A 23397-nucleotide genomic window follows, 5' to 3' on the forward strand; every position below is an offset into this window, starting at 1 on the left:
GGCCAGTGCTCAACCCACTGAACCACACCAGCCAGGGCCACAGTTGTTTTTTTTCCAAAAAAAAAAAAACCAACTGATGATGCTGTTTTTGTATGTATAGAAATATTGCTTGCAGCAGTACTGGCCTGGCCAGGCCTGGCCTGGCTGAGGGGAGGCAGTGGGGGCAACAGCAGAGGCCAGGCCATAGGGGTCCCTGCCCCAGGGGACACTGAGCATCATGGAGAAGAGCTTGGAGCTTCTCATTGCCAAGTTTGTGTCACTTCTGCAGGAGGCTGAGGATACCGACCTCAACTATCAGTTGACACCCTAGCTGTGCACCAGAGCTACAGATGTATGACATTTCCAACATGGCGGAAGGTATTAGGCTGATGAAGAAAAAAATCCAAGAATTGCGTCCAGGGGAACAGCATGGGGCCTGGCTGCAATACCTGCGAGATTATGGACAGGCTGACTGAGTTCAAGGCAGCAGTGAGAGCAAGAACTGGACTAGCACAAGGTATGGGCTCAGCAGAATACCCAGAATGTCACAGAGGACAAACATGTAAAACAGCTGCTTGGCCTATATGACTCACGAGGGCGTCTGTAGATGCTTTTCTGGAGACACCCTCCTGGCCATCCAGGCCGTTTGGCACCAGCCTGGAGGTGCCTATCACAGAGGCCTCAATGGGCAGAAGTATCAGATACATTTGAAGAGTATGAGTGGCCCCATTGAGATGCTGCTGGTGAACAAGGAGGCATGGAGCTCGCCACCTGTGGCAATGGCTGTGCCTCCACCTGAAGACCTGCTCCAAAGCTGCCTGCCCTCTTTATTCCCCCACCTCTGCCCAAACCTGTTTTGGCCCTGCCCCAGGATGCCTCACACCCATCAGTCCCCAGGTGACCACTACCACCTGTGTCTCTAGCAGCACTGAAGCCGATGGGATGGCCAGTCCAACAGCTGAGTGCACACAGAGTGGTGGCCCTGGAGCCTCTAGCAAGGACAGCAGTGAGCCCAGTTCACTCCCACTGGGCCGGGCCACTGTAGTCTTCTACCCTGCTGGACAGCAGCAGCAATAGCCACTTATGTGGACCCAACCTTTCTACCTCTCATGAGCCCATCAAGGCTGAGCCCATCAAGTTAGACCCCACAGGTATTCTGGAACTACCCAAAGAGCTGTCAGAAATCTTTGATCCCACAAGACAGTGCATGAACTTGGAGCTGCTGGAGGAGCTGATGGGCTCAGAAGTGTTTGCCCCTTTCTCTGCCTTTCTCCCTCCCCCACCCCTACCTGGAGGCCATGATCACATCTATAATCTGGATGAGAATGAAAGTGTCTGTGCCCTCTTTGGTGTGCCCGTTCTCAACCTCTGACTGATGGGGACGCGTACTGTGTGTCTGGACAACAGACTGTCTAAACCGAGGGCTGCTTGAGGACCTCCCCCCACTCCACCCCTACACAGCTTGAGGGCTACAGACTCCTGGCTTGACCAGGCTTCTCTCACTGTACGGTTCTGGCCACAGCTCCCAATCTTGCAATGACACCTGCATTGTGCTTGGGAGAGCAGGAGAAAGGGGCTCAGCTCCCTCCATGGGGGAGACGAAATATTTGCCCCTTTTTTTCTGGAGCCTTCCCCCACCTGTGCCCTCCCTGAGCCCTCCTGAACACAGGTTCCACTGCCACCCAGTGTCACAGAGTGTGGACCCACATTCACCTCACAGAACAGCTTGTCTCACCCTCACTGCCTTGGTCCTGCCAGCTCCTCCCTCTCCCAGGAAGGAAGCTGGGGTGGAACTAGGCACTTGCCAGTACCACTTCTGGCCCCCTTTACTTCTCCTTACCCCTTGACCCTGCAGCTCCTCTTAGACCTCTCATGTCCACCTTCTGTCTGGCCCTTGGCCTCCACAACCCCTGTGTGGTGGTGGTGGGGGTGCTAATAGAAAAAAGCAGAAGGAAAAACTGATTAGGTAAAAGGAATAGCATTTTATTTTTTTAAAAGATCTTATCCATTTATTTTAGAGAGAAGGGAAGGAAGGGATAAAGAGAGGGAGAGAAACATCAATGCATAAGAGATACACAGAGCAGTTGCCTCTCACACACCCCCAACTGGGAACCTGGACTGCAACTCAGGCATGTGCCCTGACTGGGAATAGAACCAACAAGCTCTTGGTTCACAGGCCGGCACTCAATCCACCGAGCCACATCAACTAGGGCAGGATAGCATTTTATACAAGTGGTCAAAGAAGATGAAATTTGAACAGAGACTTGAAGGCAGTGGAGAAACAAACCATGCAAAGATTTGGAGGAAGGACACTACAAGTGACAGGAACAGAAAGTGCAAAGGCCCAGGCAGGATTGTGCTTGGGGGTGTAAGGCACAACTTGGAGGACAGTGAGGCTTGAGCTGAGTGAGCCAAGGGGAGAGCATTAGAGGACTGAGATGTGAGAGTCTGGGGGATGGGAGTAGGATAGGCATTGAATGTCATTGTGAGAACTTGGGCTTTTGCTTTGACCACAATGGAGAGGTTGCATGGTCTTAAACAGAGAAGTCCCACGATCTGACTTCTGTTTATTTAGGTGCTGGTGACTTGGGCCAAGGTGACAGTGGCAAAGTGGAAAGAAGTGGGCAGAGTTTGGAATACTTTGTGGGGAGAGCCAGCAGTCTTTACCAATGAATTACAAGCAGAGGGTAAAAGAAAAAGAGTCAAAAATAACTTGAAGGTTTTTGGCTTAAGCATCAGGGAGGAAAAGAAAGGAACAAGGGGGAAGCCATAAACCAAAATTGAATTGCAATCTCCAAAGTCGGCCCCCAAACTTTTCAGACACTCAGTAAGAGGTGACAGTTTTTCGGAGGAGTTGCCGACTGTTGTCAGACTCCGCCGTCCATGGAACCGTGGTGCTGCACGCACGTACCCACAGGCATGGAGTCCACAGTTCTAGCAAAGAAGAGCTGAAAAGGCCTTCCAGTGAGGCTGTGCTTATGATGGAGGAGGGCAGGTGCGTTTTGAATTTTCAATTATTTCACACACTGTGGTGTGGATGAAAAAGAGGTTCTGTGGAAAGTGACCCTGGAAGGTGATCTGATCGCAGATTCCTCACTGGGCAGGTCACAGTGGGTAATCATGCCCCAGGCATGTAACTTTGTTACTAAAAGGCTTGTTTCTACCTTAAGCAAGTTGTTTATTGTTTCTGTGCATCGAGGTTCACACACTTTAACAATGCCTCCTTTCAGACCCCTCCATCTAAGGCATGCAAGATCCCACCCCTGACCTGCTTTCTCCTGCCTTCATGTGATTTTCCTTACATTCCCTCCTTTATCTTAATCCATAAAAGAAACTGCAAACTGATCCTTTCCAAAGCATTTATCCCAATCTGTTGAAATATTTCTTCCTAGTATATACTGTTTGGTCAAACAAATATTTATAAAAATTCTCTACAGGTTTGGATGTTCTTACTTTGACAGTGGGTTAACAGCCCATTGAGTTTTATTTATGTAAATTTTATTTTCCAGTGGGGGTAGAGAGAGAGATAAACAAATAAGCAAGTAAATATGTCAGATGTTACATGACTGCTGGAGATCTGTGCTCAGCAAGCCCCGCACACTATAGAATAAGAAAACATTCCTTTTTATTTACTGAATTAATACCTAGACAAGTGCTGCTTAAGAGATACATAATATAAGCTACAAACATGGGCTTCATGTCCATTAAGAAAAAAACAGAGCCCTGGTTGGTGTGGCTCAGTGGACTGAGCGAAGACCTGGGAACCAAAAGGTCATTAGTTCAATTCCTGGTCTGGGCTCGTGCAGGGGTTGATGTCCAGGTCCCTGGTTGGGGGTGTTCAAGAGGCAACCAATCAGTGTATCTTTCACACATTGATGTTTTCCTTTCTTCTTCCCTTCTACTCTCTAAAAAGGTGGCCCCAGGGGCATGTATGGATAGCTACAAAGTTTAGATTTATGATGTTTAGATAGAACTAGACGTTGTACTACATTGTGCCAGCAAAGGTATGGTTCAACTGATGATCACTAGAAAACAGCCAAGTGGAAAAAATTACTGTCTTTTCTCTGAGTTCTCCACTTTTAGAAATTTATCTTTCAAAACTGGGAAGGGTTTCTTTGGGGGTTAAGTGTGTAGGCGATATGTGCGTGTTACGTGCATGTGTGCTCACTTGCAGGTTTGTTTTGCATCTCTGTGTTCTGTGAAAGATGGGTGGCCTCATTGATTAATGTAAGTCATAATGCCATGGAAGTATTGGTAAAATTCCTGGCCACAGGACACAGTAGGCTGGGGCTTCCAGACTGCCACTCCAGTGTGGAGAGACCAGGATAATTATCCACGACAGATAAAAAAGCTAGCACACATTCCTGAAGCATATGGGAATGTATTCCTTCTGACAGAGAATGAGTCTTGGAGCTCTGTAACTACAATCATTAGTTATAAAAAATACTTTGTGGCCAAAACCAAAACTGTTTTAATGCAATGGGCTTGTTGGCCTTAAAAAGAAACAAATTTGTAAAAAAAAAAAGAAGGAAAGAAAGAAAGAAACTTGTAATTATTAGGTTGAGAGGAAAATGCTAAAATACAGAATCCAGAAAAGTGGGTCAAGTAAGTGGAGAGGAAAAACCCAAATGTGGAAAGATACACAGAGAGGGAAGTGAGAAGACATGACACCAAACTTACCATATTTAACTATTTTGTCCAAGATTAACCCAACTTCCCATATGCTGGGGAGCGGCTGCTCCCTAGACTCTGCCCCCCCCATACCCCCTCTCTGCACCCTGCCCCCAGAGAAGGCACAGTGGGCAAGAGGATAAGCGGGAATGTGGACAATTTTCTCATATATTTGACCAACTTAGAAAGCCACTTAGTTATGGCCATCTTTTTAAAACAAATATATCATAGTGAAGCTTACCAGTCTCTGTAATTAGGTAATCCAACTGCCCAGGTGGAAAAAAAAAAGCAAGCATTAGGGTCCTGTTCTCTACTAGGTACTTTACGTACGCCATCTCAATGAACAGACACGTACTCACTTACAGTTGTTTTTAAAAATGTTTTTAATTGCACAGCTAATAAATGAATGCATGTTCATTGTAAAAGCAATTATATATGAATACAATTTACAGATGAGAGGACTGAGAATCCAGGAGGTTGAGGGATTTGGTATGGAGTAGAGATTAGATTTGAAACTAAGCTTTACTTTTTAATCATAAGAACTTCCTGAATGGTGTAGATAAACTATGGCTATTTTAATGTAGAGTAAAAGAAGTGTTAGGGTAGTGGGTCACACGGACTGTGAAAGAATTCACAAAAAGAAGAAAGTGTAGAGAATAAAGTTTTTTTTTACTCTCTAAGAAAGGAGGGAACAGTATGGTATGGAGAGATACACCAGCATTGAAGGGTGGGGGATTTGAGCTTTTATTGGATTATAATTGGATTTAAAAGGGGCAGGGATTGCTGTCTTGTGGCCCCTGGGCTGTTGGGGCATTGTAACTGGAGGCTGCGCTTTGTTTCAATGCTATCTCCTGCCAGTGGCTGTAGGGAGAGGTGAGTTCTGTTCCTGCTTTCTCATAATCTCCAGTCCTGGGAAGGTAAGCTCAGGTGAGTAAAATGGCAGAAATGTTTAACAAGGTCTAGGCCTGTTAAGCAAATGGTGCCACAATAGCAAGTGGGCCTGACTTTATCCCTTTAAGAAGGGTGTGGAATGAGAGCTATTTCTGTGGAATGAGGATGATATGAAGCAAGGTCAAGGGCCATGGAGGGATAGGAACACCATTGACATTTAATGCAAGTGCCAGTGGTCAGACGCTGCAGTCCTTCTGCCCTTGGCTGCCTTGCATGTATGTCCCAGTAACAATCCTTGATTGTTGTGTGGATTCAAGGAGATAATAGAAAGGACCTTTTTAAACTGTGTAGTATATGTTAATACTGCCAGTACTAATGTATAGTGGTTGACATTTATAAGGGTGAAGAGCAAAAGTGAAGGCTTTGGACAGCTATTGAACAGTGAGTAATCGATATCCCTAGGGGAGAGAAAAACACCCCAAAACATTGACAAGGATAGTTGCTGAAGATCTAAAACCCACATTTATCCATGTCATTCTGATTCTCATCTTTTAGCCTTCAATTGGCTCAGCTTCTCCAGTCAGATACTAAGTTGGCACAGGTGGTACCAAATGGTCAGTGATCCCTGGAATTAGAGAGCCAGCCATCTGGCCAGGAAGGGCATTTGTATCACTGAGAAGCTTGTTTGGGAAGCAGGGTCTGGGTCCCAGTGAAGCAGGGACCGTAAAATTTCAATCACTGGCCACGCCACAGAAGTGAGTACCTGCAAATCATTCACATCAGAAACCCCAGTCAGCTTTGGAAGGGAAACAGGTGATCCCTTTTAAAACAAAACAATGCAATGCAGAATATGTAACCAGCTCCCAAAGGCGCACAGCAGGGGAGAAGTTATTTGTCTTTGTTTCACTTAAAAGATTTCAACAAAGAGTTTCTTTGAATGTGGAACTGGCTCAAAGCTCTTAAACACACGTTCAGAGAAGACCAACCCATTGATTGAGAGCCAGATGGAAAACGCTCACCACGTGGGGTTTGGAGTCACTGCTAAAGGACCATCCCTTCGCCGGGAAGATAAAGGATTCCTGGGAAAACAGTTTGACCCAACAGGGGAAGTGGCTCTGCCAAAAAATGTGCCAAAATAAAACTTTTGTCAAGTTATAGTAATTTGCTCTTCATTGAAAATAAGTTATTTTTGAATTGGTTATCTAGATGTGAGGATACATTTAAGGCAGGCTGGAAGAATTTTGAAAAAATCAAAAAGTCACGTAATTATAATATCCTGTACTTTCAAACACACACATCCCTCTTTTAGATTTCTTCATGTAGATAATAAACTCTCATATTTTGTAACAGATAATTTTGATCCTTGAAGTTTGAATTACTGTGTTTTTTGGACTCTAAGATGCACTTTCTCCCCAAATTTGGGAGGAAGGGGTGTGTGTGTCTCATAGTCCAAATGTAGCTCACCTGGCTCACTGTGCAGGGGGCAACGGTGGAGCAGGGTCACAGATTATTAAATATTTTACCACATTATTTGCTTCAAATTTTTTTTTCTTATTTTCCTCCTCTAAAACCTAGGTGCATCTTATGGTCCGGTGTCTCTTATAGTCCTAAAAATACGGCAGTGCCTCCAGTTTTAAGCTACTCTCCTGTTTCTGGCCTTCGGTCACTCCATTTGTGATGACGCACATCAGATCTCAAGACCCTGTAACTGGACTGGGAGGGTCCCTGTTGTCAAGTGGAAAGTGATGCCAAATGAAAGTAGGGAAAATCTCTGGTCTTATACCAACTTTACTACTATCCAGCTGTTTTCAAAAATTACTTAGGTTTCCTTTCTCTTAATTGAGATGAGAGCATGAGATTTTACAATTTCTAATGATGTGACACAGTTCCAAAATTCCGTTCTGTTAGTTCACTGTTTCAGATGTGTGTTTTAGATGACTGTGACTTGCTCACTATTTCTATGTGAGCATAGAACCCTCTTCTTCCCAACAGGTTCCTGAGGAAATCCAAACAGTGGTGGACAAAGTAACAGAGGTGGAGTTTTAGGGTTTCCTTTTCTTTCTTTCTTTGGCATTTTGCCCGATTTCTTAACTTCACTCTGGGTTCTTTGAAACCATGTTTATTGTTCTTGCTGCCTTGGAACACTTATCGTGAATCCTGTCATTATTTTACTGAAAAGAAAAATTATTGAGCACCTGTATGCCTTCTACAACTTCTCTGATGAGACTAGGAAATTGAACCCCATTTTGCAAACGGACAACAGTTCCAAGCCTGTGTCTGTGCTGCTGCCTGTCCTGATGATGCTCTCCAGCCTCTCCATCATTGAAAACCGTCTCCAGTATCACTTCCTCTGCAAAGCCCCTGGAGAACTTCCACTTTTGCATTCATCACATTGCACTGTAATTGTTTGTTTACACATCTGTTTCCTCAACTAGACACAGAGTTCCCTGAGGTCGGAAATCTTGCCTTGTTCAACTGTGCAGTTTCCTGCTGGCTGCAGGGAAGTCCAGAGCCAGAAAGGTGGCCCACCCTAAATAAGTATGTGACCCTTCAGGGAAGTTTTCCTGCCTCTGCACTCGCCCCCTTTTCTGCTCCCTGGGCTTATCTACGTTATCCACTTCCTGTTATCTGGCAGCAGGGTTTATATCTTTTTAAGTCATCTGAAAGAATGTTTTAAACAACTACGAGCTTTAATAAGGAAAATGTTTATTTATGTGTCCCTAGACTTAACACAGGACTGTACCTGGAAGGTGCTAGGATGCTAAGTGAATCTATGTTTAATAAATGACACAATGATGGCGATATGTGAATATTACTGTAGACTAGGCATTGTTCTAGCAGTTTATATGTATTAACTTGTTTAGTTTTCCCAACCTGGGAGCAGAAACTATTATAACCCCCATTGCATATATAAGAAAACTGAGGCTCAGGAAGTTTAAATAATAAGTATAGATTATACAATTTGAAACTGTCAGTCAGTATTCAAACAAAGGTGATATGACAGGAAGATGCTAATTTATTTCTCTGTTCAATCATTCCCAGGATTTTGCAAATGAAAGTTATGCTTATTCATTTAATGCTGAACAACCATGGATTAGGTATGATTATTGTTTCACATATAAGTTGATCTGTGGTGGCTTTTCCCCTTCAATTTACAAACACACACAGATATATATGTGCCTATGTATATATACACTTATAAATCTATATACATATTTTGTTTTTCCATTCATTTTATTTTATTTTTATTGGGGTTATATTGGTCAATAAAATTATATAGGTTTTAAGTTACAATTCTCTAATACATCATCTAGACATTGCGAGGTCACCATCCAAAGTCCAGTTCCCTTCCATCACCATTTAGCCCCCCTTTATTGTTTTCTCCCTCCCCTTGGCCCCCTTTCCCTCTGGTAACCACCATACTGTTGTCTGTATCCGTGAGGTTCTCTTTCTCTTAATCCCTTCACACATTTCACCTAGCCCCTCAGCCCTTCCTCCCCTCTGACAGCCGTCAGTGTGTTCTTTGTATATAATAGTCTGTTTCTATTTTGTTCCTTAGCTTATTTTGTTCATTAGATTTGCATGTGAGTGAAATCATATGGTATTTGTCCTCTGACTGGCTTATTTCACTGAGCATAATACTATCCAGGTCCACTCACACTGTCACAAAACTTCCTACTTCCTCCTTTTTATGGCTAAGTAGTATTCCACTGTGTAAATGCACAGAAGCTTTTTTTTCATTCACTAGTGATGGGAATTGGGGTGTTTCCAAACCTTGGCTATTATAAATAACATTGCTACAAACATAGCAATGCATATATCCTTTTGAATCAATACTTCATGGAAGTTTGTTTCGGAAAATGTTACCTACGGGCTGCTATGCCTCTTGTATTTCTGGGGATATTGACAACAGGAAGCACAAAGCCCTACCTTCTCTGATAGATGAGCCCAAAGCTGTATTTGAAACCTCAGATGATGCAAAATGTGTAGAATTGGCAGCAAATGCCCTAATTTCCATTTTAACCTGGGTCGTGCAACATAAATGATGTTCATTCAATGACTTCTTAACTGATTGAGTCTTTTCAAAGATCCTGAGTTCCAGGTCCCTGGGCGAAGTGGGCCTTGCTGTGGAGGAAACACAAAAAGAAGAAAATTTCCATCCCCTTTCTTGCCCTCCAGGTCAGCTTCCTTATGTAGTTCTTGCTTTTCAGAGCTTCGTCAACCTTTCTTCTTTTTTAAAATCTCCACTCTAGACTGGCTCCTTCTCTATAAAATGAGGATGACTATGGCATCCTCCCCAGGGAGAAACAGGGAGGCACAGGACACGATGGGAGCCGTGCAGGGGGTGGACGGTGCCTAAGGAGGCCAGGAGGAGATGGAGACAGGAGTGGGGAGCACAAAAGATACACATGCGTAAACCAGGTGATGGATGAGGAGAGTTGGGCTATTTCAAGTAGGGGCCCTGACCTCAAAGAGAAGGATGGGTTGAATCCAAAGTCCATGCACTTTCTCAAGCAGCAAATACAGAACATGTTTCCTGCTCTGACTCAAGTGGAGCCTGCCAAGGGAATTGCTGGGACTGGTCTGGGTAAAGAAAAGCCGGCCATAATCCCCATTCTCAGCTATCAACTGATTGTCAGTCCCACTCATAGACATTCTGAATGTGCTACTAGTATAGTGCTATCATTATATTACACAAGTTTGAATCATTTATTGGATATTTTTCTGTGACGATCATTGCTTCTAATGTGTGCACTTGTATATCTACTAGTGTACTCAGGAGAGGAATGGTGGGCCCCACCCCCCAGATAACAAATCAGAACGGCCCTGAGTCACCTTAGGTGGGGCAGTGTCGGCTAATTCGTCACCATTCTGATGAGCCTTTCTCTGCAGTAAAGTTGTAGTTACGTACCTGACAGTGACCTTGAGAGTCATAGAATTCCTTTCTTGGCTTCTCAGCCAACCCAGGCAGGTACGGAGATTAAAGCCCAGGTAGTGAGTGATTTGAGGTCTTAAGTCACATAATGGAGTATTTTCATTTCTAGCTCTGTTTGCTATTAGTTAACCAGTTGACTGTAGAAGAATTTCTTAGTCTTTAAAACACCAAAGTGGTGCTTTCTGAATGCAAACTAAAAAAAAAAACAAACTTCTAATCTTGTGTCTTTGCTTTGTAAACACTGAAACACAGGGACATGTGCTTTAAAAATGGCTTTGCTGATCCTCCATTGAGAGGAACTTTCCAAATGGCATCTTCAGGTCAAGCAGGCTGAGTCTGAAGACAAGGCCAAGGACATTGTTCATCTCATTAACCACCAGCACGGAGGACTGTCCCTCCAAGGGAAAGGCAGATGGTGACAGCCTTAGGCTCAGATACATTTTACTGTGATTACACTCGAGATGGATGGAAGCCCACCTGACCCAAATTACCTTGGATACATGCAGCTCCCAGAGATTCAGCCTTTTTAGGTAATGAGCTACACTTCTCTAACAGAACCGGGAATGTTAACTCACTGTGGCTCTATCAGCCCCTCACACCTTAGTGTGACTTGCCAAATGGAGATAATGAGATTGAACTGACCCAGGAAATGGCAAGTAGGCATGGGGAGTTTCTGTAGAGGCTCTTTTCCCAGAGAGCATCCCAGGGTAGCACATTATTGTTGATATTTCAGGAAAGAGCAAGCAAGATCAAGGGGAAAAGGAGACTGAAGAACGATAATGAAAAATTGAGTTATTGTAGTATGTCCCAAAGACTAATGTGGGATTGCTGAGCTCGACAGGAAGAAACACCTTGTAAGTATATATTATATTTATCTTAGTTTCTCCTTTTCCCTCTCCTCCTCCTTCTTCTTCAACCTAAATCAGCATTTTCTAGGAAAATTCCCTGAGTCCCAGAGGACTAAAAGTTTGCTTTGGCTTGAAAACATGTATGGAGAAAGTTACTTATAAGCTCTGACTACCAGGAACAAAGATATTGTTGGGACCCCTCTCATGCAAAACAGATTTGAAATTTTTCCCTATTTGGAATAGAGACTTTTAAAAGCAGCTTTATTAAGTTGTAATTCACACACCATATAATACGCCTATTTAAAGTGTTTAAAAAACCAAAATTTGCAGCTCTGATTGGCTTTACTAATCGATTCATGAATTGGGCAGCATCTCCTCCAGCAACCAGAAGGGTGCTCAGAGGCCTTGTACAAACAGCATGGAAGGTTTTTATAAGAAGGGTAGGGCAAGGGAGCTATTGACAAAAGAAAAGAAAGAATTATTCTTGAACATCTTTTCTCTGGGACAAAAGTAATCATGCAGATTGCCTCTTGTTTGGGTTGGGGGGGGACATGAAGAAGGCCCATGACAGATTACTTACTTTATTGGTGCTTGACCAGAAAATTCTAGACTGGTTGATTAAGGGGCTACATTTCTGGGAGATGTTGACGCTGCAATTAGATAAGGTATTACATTTAAGTTTCTTATCACGGACTTTTGGCACGAGTGACACCATTTTGGGCCTGTTGCTTTCACAAAAGTATATTTTGATTTTGGTATATTTCATTATTAATTTTAAAAAAATGCAGTAAGATATATATATAACAAAACTTGCCATTTAAACTGTTTTAAGTGTATATTGAATATAGTTTAAAATCATTTTTAATAGGGGAACTCTATGACTTGCTGCTTGCTTGTAAGTATAAATCTGAATGAAAAATAAATATTGGAGTCTAAAAGATCATTTGAAAACATCTGCTGAAATAAAAACTCCTATAAGTGAGCAGCAAGTCATTAACCATTCTTAAGAGACTCCATCAGCAGTCAGGTGGCCCCAGGGGCCTTACGCATCCCAGCCTCCCTCGGCACCATCTTCCCAGCAATGCTGCTCCAGGATCACTGCCACAGAGAGAGAATCGTTCAGAAGGAGAGGGTTTCTCACAGCTTCCCCACAGGAAGGTTGCCTAGCAAAGTTCTGGGTGTTGAGAAATGATTAAAGATAGGGAATATTTAAAATGGAGCCATTTTAATCAAGCTGCTAAAAGATTAACATCGTGAAGGTTAAGGCAAGAGGAAAGACTCTATTCATGTTCTAACTAGCCCGTGAACTTAAACCTTTTTGAACTTTCCAGTCCAGCATCAGTGCCTAGATATACATCTGAACCTCCACATAACCCTCTGCCCCTTGAAGGACACATGTATACAGACCACCTGACATCTGTTCAGACCACCAGACATGACCAGAACTCCTGACACCCATCCTCCAGGCCACCTAGCATCCGTCGTCCAGACTGATGACTATCCCGGAACAATCCTAGGGCTAAAATGAAGGACTGATTATTTTCAAGAATGCACTTTTTACCAAAAGAACTCTTAACTTTTCTTTCTTCTTTGGAATACTTCCAGGTTTTTGCCTAGCCGTGTTCTCAGTCTGCAGATTCCAAGACCCTTGAATAAATCTTCATCATTTATTTGTCAAGCATCTGTCCAACTAGAGGTTGCTGAATGGAGAGTAGGAGCCGGGGCAGGAAAGATCTAGTCTAAACTATGATGGGGGTCGGGGCAAGGAGGCAGAGCACCGTGTTCTTCTCAGAGGCCTGGAGCTTCCAGGAGATGACGTGGTCAAGAAGAGTTGCATGTTTATTTATTTTTTATTGTTGTTCAAGTACAGTTGTCTCCATTCTCCCCTCACCAGTCCTCCTGCCTCACCTATCCCCTCCTCCCATGCTTGATCCTACTCCCTTTAGCTTTGTCCATGTTTCTTTTAAGCATGTTTAAAATTATAGCATGGACATGGCAGTGTAAATATTGAAATGCTTCAAATAAAAATGTACTTGCTGTTTCTGGCCTCAGAAAACCATAACTGAAAGCAGATCCTTCTGCCAGCCTCTGCAAAAGCCCATACTTGAGAGGCAGGTTCGGATGTAAAGGAAAGTGGTTTATTTTCAGGTGCCAGCCACCTGGGAGAGGGGGGATTCATGTCTCAAAGCGCATCTCTACATCTAAGTGGAGGCAGAACTTTTTATAAGGAGGGGGAGGGGGTTGAAAAGTTCTCTTTGTTCTGAGAAGCACAGTCCATTCTGATAAGGCAAGTGATGCTCCAGTGTGCATCGTCCTGGGTTCACGCCATCCTGGCTCCATGGCTGAAGGTCAGCAAATCTCCTGGAGCTGGGATGCCTGAAGGTTAGAGCCTGTATCTTCTGAAGAGAGTTCCCAGGATTCTTATACAAACATGCTGCTCATCTACAAGCTACACATTAGTCTGAGTCAGCACTTACAGAAAGAAGGTCAAAGAATGGTGGGGTGGGTTTCATTTCCCACTGTTACAGACCTGCCCTGTCCCCTCTCCCACCTGAGCCTGTCTCAAGGACCCTCAGCTTCTCCCCCAGCACCCATCCTTGTGTGAAGTGATCCTGCCGTCTCTCTTTTATGTCATAGTCCATCATCATCTCAACATTATTTGGTACTTAGTCATGTATTGGAGTAATACTCCTTGTTTTTTTCTTTTACTTTTACATAAATGCCCCATTTCCTTTGGTGGGATACACCTTTCAATTGGAGGCTCTTCTTTTATAATTCTGGCACCCCACACAGTTCTTGGCATGGCGTCATGTCTGTAATACCTGAGTAATTTTTGCCCAAGAGGTTTTTTAAAAAAAATCATAATCAATTGAGCATTCTTTAAAAGTATCTGTACCCAGTCCAGACCATAGGAACCCTGGCTTATCAGAGTGTTGAGGAAGCTCTCCGAAGTCACCCTGATGAATAGCTAGGAGCTGTTCCATTATGAGGTTCTATTACTCAAGTTGTTGATTGCCATTGATGACCACTGTCTGATGCTTCCCTGGTTCAAGATTTCACAGTAGCGTAATTTTTAGGTTTTGTCCAAGCTGGAAATAACAATAACTAACAATTCTTACGCAGTTCCTAGGTGTTGTCGTAAGTGTGTGAGATGTACCATCTCCTCTAATTCCCACAACAAATCTGATGATCTACTTTATACAGAAAAGGAAACTGAGGTTTGGAAACTTGCTAGTCACTTGCTAGGGTAATGTCAGGCCATACAGCTGCTAAGTAGCAGAAGCAAGACTCCAAACCCAACCCCAGGCCTCCTGGTGGTTCAAGATGCTGAGCTAGGAGGGCAGATCCCAGGTGAAGTCCTCAGGTCACTCCACCTAAGTGTTTACTGTGGACAAGTCTCTAACATCAAGAGATGTATCAACTGGATGCAATTTTGTGCCAGATATAATGCCATGTAATCAAAAGCAGACCAGGGTCAAAGGCCATACATTATGAATTTTTAAAAACCTTATTTTGTAATATCTGATACTTCAGACTGAGAGAGAAGGCCTTCAAGGTCGAGTAGTAGCTTTGTACTGGAGGAAACAATGCTTGATCTACACCCCAGAGCAAGCACACAGGTCCTCCCCAAGCTATTGTAATTAGTCTGTTTGCTTGGAGCACTTGAAGCTAAGTTTAATGGGCCGCTAACTAAAGCCTCATTCACTTAAGGGCTCTGCACCTCTCTAGGAGAGATGTCAATTACTGCTTTGCAAATTGTATCCACCTCTTGGAAAATGGCAGTGAGCTGTCAGTGTGGACACAAGATGAATCACAGAACTCAAGAAAGGTAGAGAAGTATTTGGAAAAGGAAACTTTCAAGGAGCTGAACAAGCCTGCAAGCATTATACTCTTTAGTTCCTTCATCTTTCACATCAGCGAAGTACATGATGCTGCAGAAAGAAAGAAATCTTTTTTAGTTCCTATGACCTGTGCATAAATTTCTCAATTTTCTTCTTTTTGATATTGTTTGCTTCTTTTTTTTTAAAGATTTTTATTTATTTATCTTTAGAGAGGAAGGGAAGGAGAGAAGGAGAGAAACATCAATGTGTGGTTGCCTCTCGTGAGTCCCCTGCCAGGAATCGGCCTGCAACCCAGGCATGTGCCCCGACTGGGAATCGAATCGCAATCGTGTGGTTCACAGGCCCGCGCTCAACCCACTGAGCCATGCCAGCCAGGGCTGATAGTTTACTTCTATCTTTAAAAAGTGCTGAAGCATAAATGCTATTCTAAACAGTTACCTGTGAAAGTGCTTTTAAAATTATTTTGCTACCCAAAATAAACAAATGCAAAAATGCTTATGTTATTTAATCATGGGTTTAGAAGCCAGAAATGGAAAACAAATAATCCATTCAGGATAGATATTAAGTACTCACTTGGAATGGCTGGGTTAGCAGAACATCCACATCAGTGTTTTCCAAACTGTGAGCCTCAGACCACCTGCCTCAAATCTCTTTAACAATCAAATTCCACCCCAACCACCTGAACTCAACTTTCTGGGAGAAAAGAGCTGTTGTCTGCATTTTCAATGAGCGTCCCATGGTTCCGTGGTGCACTGAAGATCTTCCTATTTTTTCTCTGGTTCTGAATGGCGCTCCGGCCCACCGGCCACCCACGCTTTTTCTCAGCGTTCCTCCTTGCTGCCACCTCTGTGTGTACGGACCCCACCGGGAGTCTGGTAAGCCTGTTGCTTATTTTTTTAGTTTTAAGTCTTATTTTTCAATGATGGTTTACATTCAATTAGACTTTGTATTAGTTTCAGGTGCCCCTGGATCATTTCTTAGAGTAATGTTTGTAAGTACATAAATAAAATACTTAGGGTTACTAGAGAAACAAATTGTACTGAAATGCAGGTATCAAAGAAAAAATTCAGTGTCTATCTTTCTAATGACTATGTAAAATAATAATACTTAGTGGTATTTGTAATAAGTCCAAATGTTCAAAGCAGTAACGAGCATAAATGATATTCTGATATCTTTAATAATTAATATATGTATGATTGTTATGATTTCTATTTTTGTTATTGTAATTGCTAATATCACTGCTTTACTACCTAGGCTCAAAATAGATGGAAATGCTAAATGTTAGTTAAAGGATAATGAAAATGAAGATATGATCCCTGTTCGTGCCTCATATGAGTTCATGAGCTCCCTGAATTCTAACCTCGAGCTAATATACCACCTGAATTCAAGCCCTAGCTTAAAATTTCCCTTCTAGAAATGGGTGGACAGGAGTCATGTGCAAACTTTTGTTGCTTCTCAGTTCAAATATGTCACATCTAAGAAATTTCTTCCCTATAAATTAGAGAAAAGGAATTGACTAAATATAGCATATAGCCGGGCAGCAGACACACAAAGGTTCTGTTCTTACTTGCCCTGGAATTCTGTTGGGTGTCTGACCTCACAGAGACTTCTTACCTGCCCACTTTTGAGACCAATGATGTGAAATTACAGACAGGTGTTGGACAGGAGATTTGGACACAACTCAGGGCAGTTTTTCCCCTTGGATCTTCATTCTTAAAATCTCTGGAACAAGCTTTCTCCATTGCTTTTCCCCCACACTGAGCTGGAGAGGATGAAAAAAGATTGCTTACCTTATCCTGGTGGAAGATTAGTCCTGGCTCCTAGAGGTGGGGGTCTGAAATAGGAGCAAGAAAATAAACAAAGGCACATGTATTTTTAAACCCTTTCCCACAGCTCCATCATTTTATGAATCACACCAAAGGGCTTGTGGCTGCCTCAAGCTATGAAGGTAAATGAAGTGCCGAGAGCCCAGAGGAGCCATCTTTCTGGTAGAGACTTAGGTCTGCTCACACTTGGCTCCCATTATGGTGCAGATTGCTGAGTGAATGTGGGTCCTTTGGTGTGACCTCTACCGTTCCCTTAGAGGTGACCCCTCATTGGCCTCCTGATAATGAACTTGCTCACCTGGGCTGCTGATGGACCACTGATGTAGGGGTCAGGAAACAGGTTCCTGGTACTGACACTGTGCGACAGGAGCAGCGTCATCTTTCTCTCTGCCTCAGTTTCCTCAGCTAGAATCAAGAGACTTTTAGTAGGAGATCTTTGTATTCGGTAAATACATTATTTTCCCAGGGCTGCTGTATCCTGGGTGGTGAGGGAAGGATCCGTCCCAGGCCTCTGTCTTTGGCTCGTAGATGGCCATCTTTCCACGTGTCTCTTCACGTCATCTTCCCCCTCCTTGTGCTTCTGGGTTCAAACTCCCTTATTTTGTGTGGACACCAGTCATTTTGGTTTAGGGCCTGCACTAGTGACCCTGTTTTAATTTGATCACCTTTGTAAAGAAGACCCAGTCTCCATGTAAGGTCACATCCGGAGGTGCTGAGGGTTTGAATATAAACTCATAAATTTTTGGAGGGAGGGGGCAGGAAATGTAGCAGTTAGCAGTGATTTTTCAGATCTCCTTCATGTTAGATGATCTCGGGTACCGATAATAGTTCGATTCTGAGGCCTTCCTACAGGGCAGAGCCAGCACACCCGTTCCTGTAGCACTCCCAGGACTGAGCCTGTCCGTGGCAGCTAGCTCTTTGCAGCGCCCACAGGAGACTTGTGAGGAAGCTCACTCCTTACCCCATAGAGAAGAGACTAGGAAAATGTGGTTTTCTTCTTCAGGAAACCACAGACAGAGGGGCCTGGAGTGTCATCATCACTGCACAGAGAAACAGAAAAATCTTCCCCATGACAAATTTAATTGCAGCTGGGTTCAGACTCCGTGCTGGGGAGAGGCACAGAGTCAAAGAGCAGTTTTCCCAGCAGAGAGGAGGGTCATGGTCCCACCCGACCCACACCCTTGCAGCCTCACCTTAAACACACAGAGCCAAACTCTGTTTGTTGGAGGAGAGTGCCGTCCTGGAGACATCACCAGCTCTCACACGCTCACTCGGGATTTTAGCAGTAAATTGCTGGGCGTTCTCACAGGTTGTTATTTACTCTACCACGATTTATCAGAGTTCATAAACCATCGGCTCGGTTTTCCTGTCAATGTCAGTGTGGCTTAATTGAAATTAAAAAGAAGAAAGAAACTAGGTGCTAAAGCGCGAAATTTCTCATCTATAAAACAAAAAGAAAAAATAGCTGACTTTCTAAGCTAAAACATGTTCTGTCTGCTGTAGAACACTGCTAAACAAGTTTTTAAAGCAAAATCCACATGAGGAAATGTCTTCTAATTACGAAGGAATTTTTGGATAATTGATGGAATATGACAGCATAATCTCACGTGACTGCTTTCGCTGACATCTCCTTGTTCACCACCTCACCTTAGATATGTGCCACAATTTAGGACATAGAAGACAACTAAAAGTTGTCTTAAATTATATTGTGCTACTGTGAAGTAAAAGCAGTTTTAAATCTATTCACACTATGAATTTTCAAGTTCTAAATTTTTATATTGAAATCTATCTACAACTCTGAGCCAAGCATGCCGTTCCTGCCCCCCAACCCAAATAGGATCTTGTCACTCTTCTCTGTGACATGCTTCCTTAACTCACTGCTGCCTCTAAATTGAGTTCAGCCCTGGCTGGCGTAGCTCAGTGGATAGAGCGCAGGCCTGCGAACCACAGTATCGAGGTTTGATTCCCAGTTAGGGCACATGCCTAGGTTGCAGGCTAGTTCCCAGCAGGGGACCCACAAGAGGCAACCATACATTGATATTTCTCTCCTACTCTTTCTCCTTCCCTTCTCCCTCTCAAAAAATAATAAATAAAATATTTAAAAAATAATTGAGTTCAATGATTTTGTTCTCATTTAGGCTGTACACAGCCTGAAACCCAGCTTGATTTCTTATTTCATTTTTTTTTAGTTTTTACTCTTGTGTTGGCTTTGGGAAATATTTTTTCTCGTTGTATATATACATCTTTTTTTTACCTTTTTTCTTCATGCTTTCTTTTTATATTTATAGAAAAGGTGGCTATAATTTACACATTCAGTAGTGTCTCTCTGCATCTTTCTACTGTTGGTCTCAACACTCTACAACTCATTGCTTGTTAGCCACTTTCGTTTTTGTCTAAGCTAGATACCTAGGTTGTAAGCTCCTCAGGGTAGAGATCTTGTCACTTGGTGTTTTGTAATGTGTTCTAGAAACTTCCTACCAGACTTTGAATAATCATAATATGCAAGCAGTCATTAGATTATACATCTGTGAGTAGCAATATATTTTGCAGATTACATTTTATAGCCAGGTTAGGGTGTGGTCAAGTCACACTGATAGCCAGACGTGGAGAAAATAAATGATTAAGCAAAGAGAAGATTGGAAATAGGTTTATTAAAAGGATAAGCAGACCCAAACCTTTTGGAATGTGGCTATTAGTGCCAAAGAGAAGTTACAGGTAAACTGTCACATGCTGGAGAAGACAAACACTTTAAGAGGCACAGTGAATAGACTAAACAAGAGAACGAGAGAGCCATGGCTGCCCTTTTGGAGCTTGTTGGAAAAATAAAACAGAATAACCCCTATTCCTTAAGTATAGCTTAGAATAAAAAAGTACCTGAAAACCATGGTGCTATAAGCCATCCCACGTGGAAACAATCCAACTAGTCTGACCCCAGTGAGCTTCTTTCCTCTCTTTACATTGTTGTGTCTGTCATCTCCATGTGTCCCAGGAGGCTGGGAAATGACAGGTAGGAACGAATTTGGAGACACATTCCTTGTGCCATCTCTGGTGCCAGGTCACTTCTGATCACTTCCAAATGGGCTTTCTGAAATCAACTGAGTGACCATCTTCAAAATCCTCATTAGGTATCTGAGAATCAAAATTTATAAATAATGAAAGATGTCTCCTACACTTTTTTCCAAAAAACAAAATAACAGAAATGAATTGAAAGTTCTTTAAACAACATTGGAAGAATTTAGAGTTAAGAAATTAGAGAATTAAAAAAATGTTTATGGCAAAAAGAATGCTCTCCCTGTGGAGGTTGCCTGTGGGGACTGTGGCTTCTGGGAAGCCGCATTTTGGTCACGACCTCTGGGCTATTGCTGCATCCGCCACCTGGGAGCTGTGGTGTGGAGTGTGGTTCTCCATCACATCTGCATTGCCCAGAGGGAGTGTCTCGGAGAGCTGTTCAGACACTGGGGTTAGGATGTCCCGGGGAAGCGGTGTGGCATGTTATTAGTTCTGAAAGTGCTCTTGAATCTCACTCTCTCTAGGAGCGATGTCGCAAGGTCTGGAGGCGCTGTCACCTGGGTTGACTCAGGTGGCAGAAGAATTAGCGACCCCTCACAGTACAGTGTGACCTCCCTGGGAGGAATACGGGTAGCCTCTGCTGAGGTCTGGGGAAGATCTCTCTCCAGAGGAGCAAACAGGCACAAGAGGACATAAAAGGGGCAAGACAAGAGATGTGTGAACTTGCCAGCTTTCCAGGCAAGATTTCTGAGGTGACAGGTTGGTGGAGATTCACTAAGCAGCTCTGGCAAATCTCTATGATGCTAGGCCTGTAGGGTCCTTAGACCCTTTTAAGGTAGCCTGAAAATAAAACAAAAGTAATGTACGGTGTTGTAGACTTAAGAATGTTTGCACAGCCCCCTTCCATGTGTTGAAATCCTAACTCCCAATGTGACGGCATTGGGGAGGTAATTAGGTCATAAGGGGGGAACCCTCACGAGTGGAACTGGAGCTCTTATAACAAGAGGGCTTGCTGACTCTCTCTGCTTTCTACCACATGAAGAAATACACTCGTATGGGAAAAGAACGCTATTTATAAGCCAGGAAGTGGGTTCTCACCAGTCACTGGATCTGCCCGTACCTTGATCTTGAACTTCCCAGTCTTGAGAAATGTGAGAAATAAATATTTGGTGTTTAAGCCACTCAGTCTATTGTATTTTTGTTATAGCAGCCCAAACTGACAAAGACATAGCGTATGCTCAGAACCCTGTGGGAAAATGTTCACTTATGCTTTTGGCTAAGACAGGTTAAGAAACTAATTCAACATATTTGGGAACAACCTGAACATGACAGAATTGAAAGTAGTATAAGAAATAAAACCAAGAACTCCCTGATTTAAAATCTTTCTGTTTTTTATTTTTGTGTGAATACTACCTACTATCTGTAAAGGTTCTTGATTAACCAATCTGGAAATTTACACTCTGAAAACACTACATGAGATTAGTGCTTTTGTTATTGTTTCGGACTCGGTGATGTGTGTGTGTGTGTGTGTGTGTGTGTGTGTATATATATATTCACACACACATACATACATATACATATATACACACATAAACACACAGGGTGGGAAGAGAATAGGTTTATAGTTGTAAGTATGTGAAACTCAGAATTTACTCTTGTATTTCTTTTATTATTGTATTATTTTCTTTGCTTCACAGGCCCGTGCCTGATCCACTGAGCTACACCAGCTGGGGCCCTTATTATATTATTTTCTATCTGAACAACTGTAAACCTACTTGTATCCTACCCTTTATGTATGTAAGTGTGCATATATGTATATACAGATACAAGGTCTGTCCACAAAAAGTCCAGCCATTGTTAATGTAATGAGAATGGTGTTCATGGCATCAATGTAACCTGGCAGCCAAGGAGAGTGGACTGGAATGCACATTCATGAACAATGATGACTTCACTTTACTAGTCAGTAGATGCTGTTGAGTGAGCATGTGTACTGTGTCACCATTGCATGCAAAATGACTGAATGAATAGAGCAACAAATCTGCATCAAGTTTTGTGTTAACTGGAACATTCCTCTGTGGAAACTATTGGGATGATTCGGAAGGGTGCAGCTATGGGCAACTGGTGGTTGGCAGCTTCATCACTACAATGTACCCACTTATGCATCATGTCTTGTGCAGAGTTTTTTTGTGAAACATCAGATTACCCAGGTGATTCAGCCCCTCTACAGCCCAGATTTGGTGCCCTGTGACTTCTGGCTTTTCCCAAAACTAAAATCACCTTTGAAAGAGAAGAGATTTCAGGCTATCAGTGAGTTTAGGAAAATATGATGGGGCACCTGACAGCGATTGGGAGAATTGTGTGAGGTCCCAAGGTGCCTACTTTGAAGGGGACTAAGGTATTATTATCCCATGTACAATGTTTCTTGTATCTTCTATCTTCTTCAGTAAATGTCTCTACTTTTCGCATTACATGGGTGGATACCTTCTGGACAGACTAAGAATATCACAGAAATGAAACAATTTTTTCTTAATATAATCAAGCTTTGTTCTCTCATATCAAATATTAGTAATTTAAAAAATTTTTGCCAGCTTTGTGGTTGTCTGTTACATAATTTCTTTCTTTAAAATAAGCCACAAAACTCAGCTGGAATTACTTTATTTTCTAAACATGAAGTCTAAAAAAGTGTAGTTTAAAATTCTCAGTAATTTAAAAAACTGTTAAAATTGAAATTAAAGTCACTAATCTCAGATGACCAAATGGTAATTATTAAAATTAGAGATATGTTAAGATATATAACCACTAAAAAGTTAAAGACACAATTTCTGTAGCACAATTTCTGTAGCTCAATTTATGAACAGGATGTTTTGAAATTCTTGATGATTATTACATCCTTCATAGTCTAAGGAGGACTTAGCAGATGGGATGTTTACTACTATTTGTAAACCTATTCAAAATTTGTGTGGTTAAAAAGTAAGCCTTCTTGTTTTGTTACTAAAAGCAGTTTCTTCATAGATGTTTCTTACAGAACCCAAAACAACACTGTTTATTCCACAAATTTCTTATTTTCTGATTAGATTGGGCAAGACTTAGGACTCTCAAAGCTTGGGAATCCAAATAACACTAGATGTTTGAAGTGTTGCAGTGGTATTTATTTGGGTTTTCACCTGTGAACTATAGAGGAATAAGTGGATTTTTGTATGTAAATATATGTAGCTACGCATACACATCCAATTACGTACATTTCTTCTCTCTATAATTAGCATTTCCTTTCCATTCTCTCCATGCATGAATTGTGTACCTGATCACATGTTTCTTCCCTGGGACTCCGTGGAATATAAAGCATGTAAGAGTTGAGGAAGAAGATTTGGGGGCTTACATTTGGTGACAGATCCTTG

General features: G+C 42.5%; 1 long non-coding RNA gene and 1 pseudogene across 1 annotated transcript; both read left to right on the forward strand.

Annotated features, from left to right (window-relative positions):
- The first annotated feature begins 103 nt into the window (after positions 1-103).
- LOC119038666 (transcription factor E2F4-like) lies at positions 104-5375 on the forward strand (annotated as a pseudogene).
- A 5404-nt stretch (positions 5376-10779) lies between these two features.
- Positions 10780-13332, forward strand: LOC128627370 (uncharacterized). The gene is made up of 3 exons (XR_008391551.1): positions 10780-11007; positions 11211-11331; positions 12657-13332. It is a non-coding gene; the product is annotated as an uncharacterized LOC128627370 (long non-coding RNA).
- The last annotated feature ends 10065 nt before the right edge of the window (positions 13333-23397 follow it).

This window comes from Artibeus jamaicensis, unplaced genomic scaffold (genome assembly GCF_021234435.1).
Source record: "Artibeus jamaicensis isolate MK-2021 breed Jamaican fruit bat unplaced genomic scaffold, CSHL_Jam_final contig_387, whole genome shotgun sequence".
Lineage (NCBI taxonomy): Eukaryota > Metazoa > Chordata > Mammalia > Chiroptera > Phyllostomidae > Artibeus > Artibeus jamaicensis.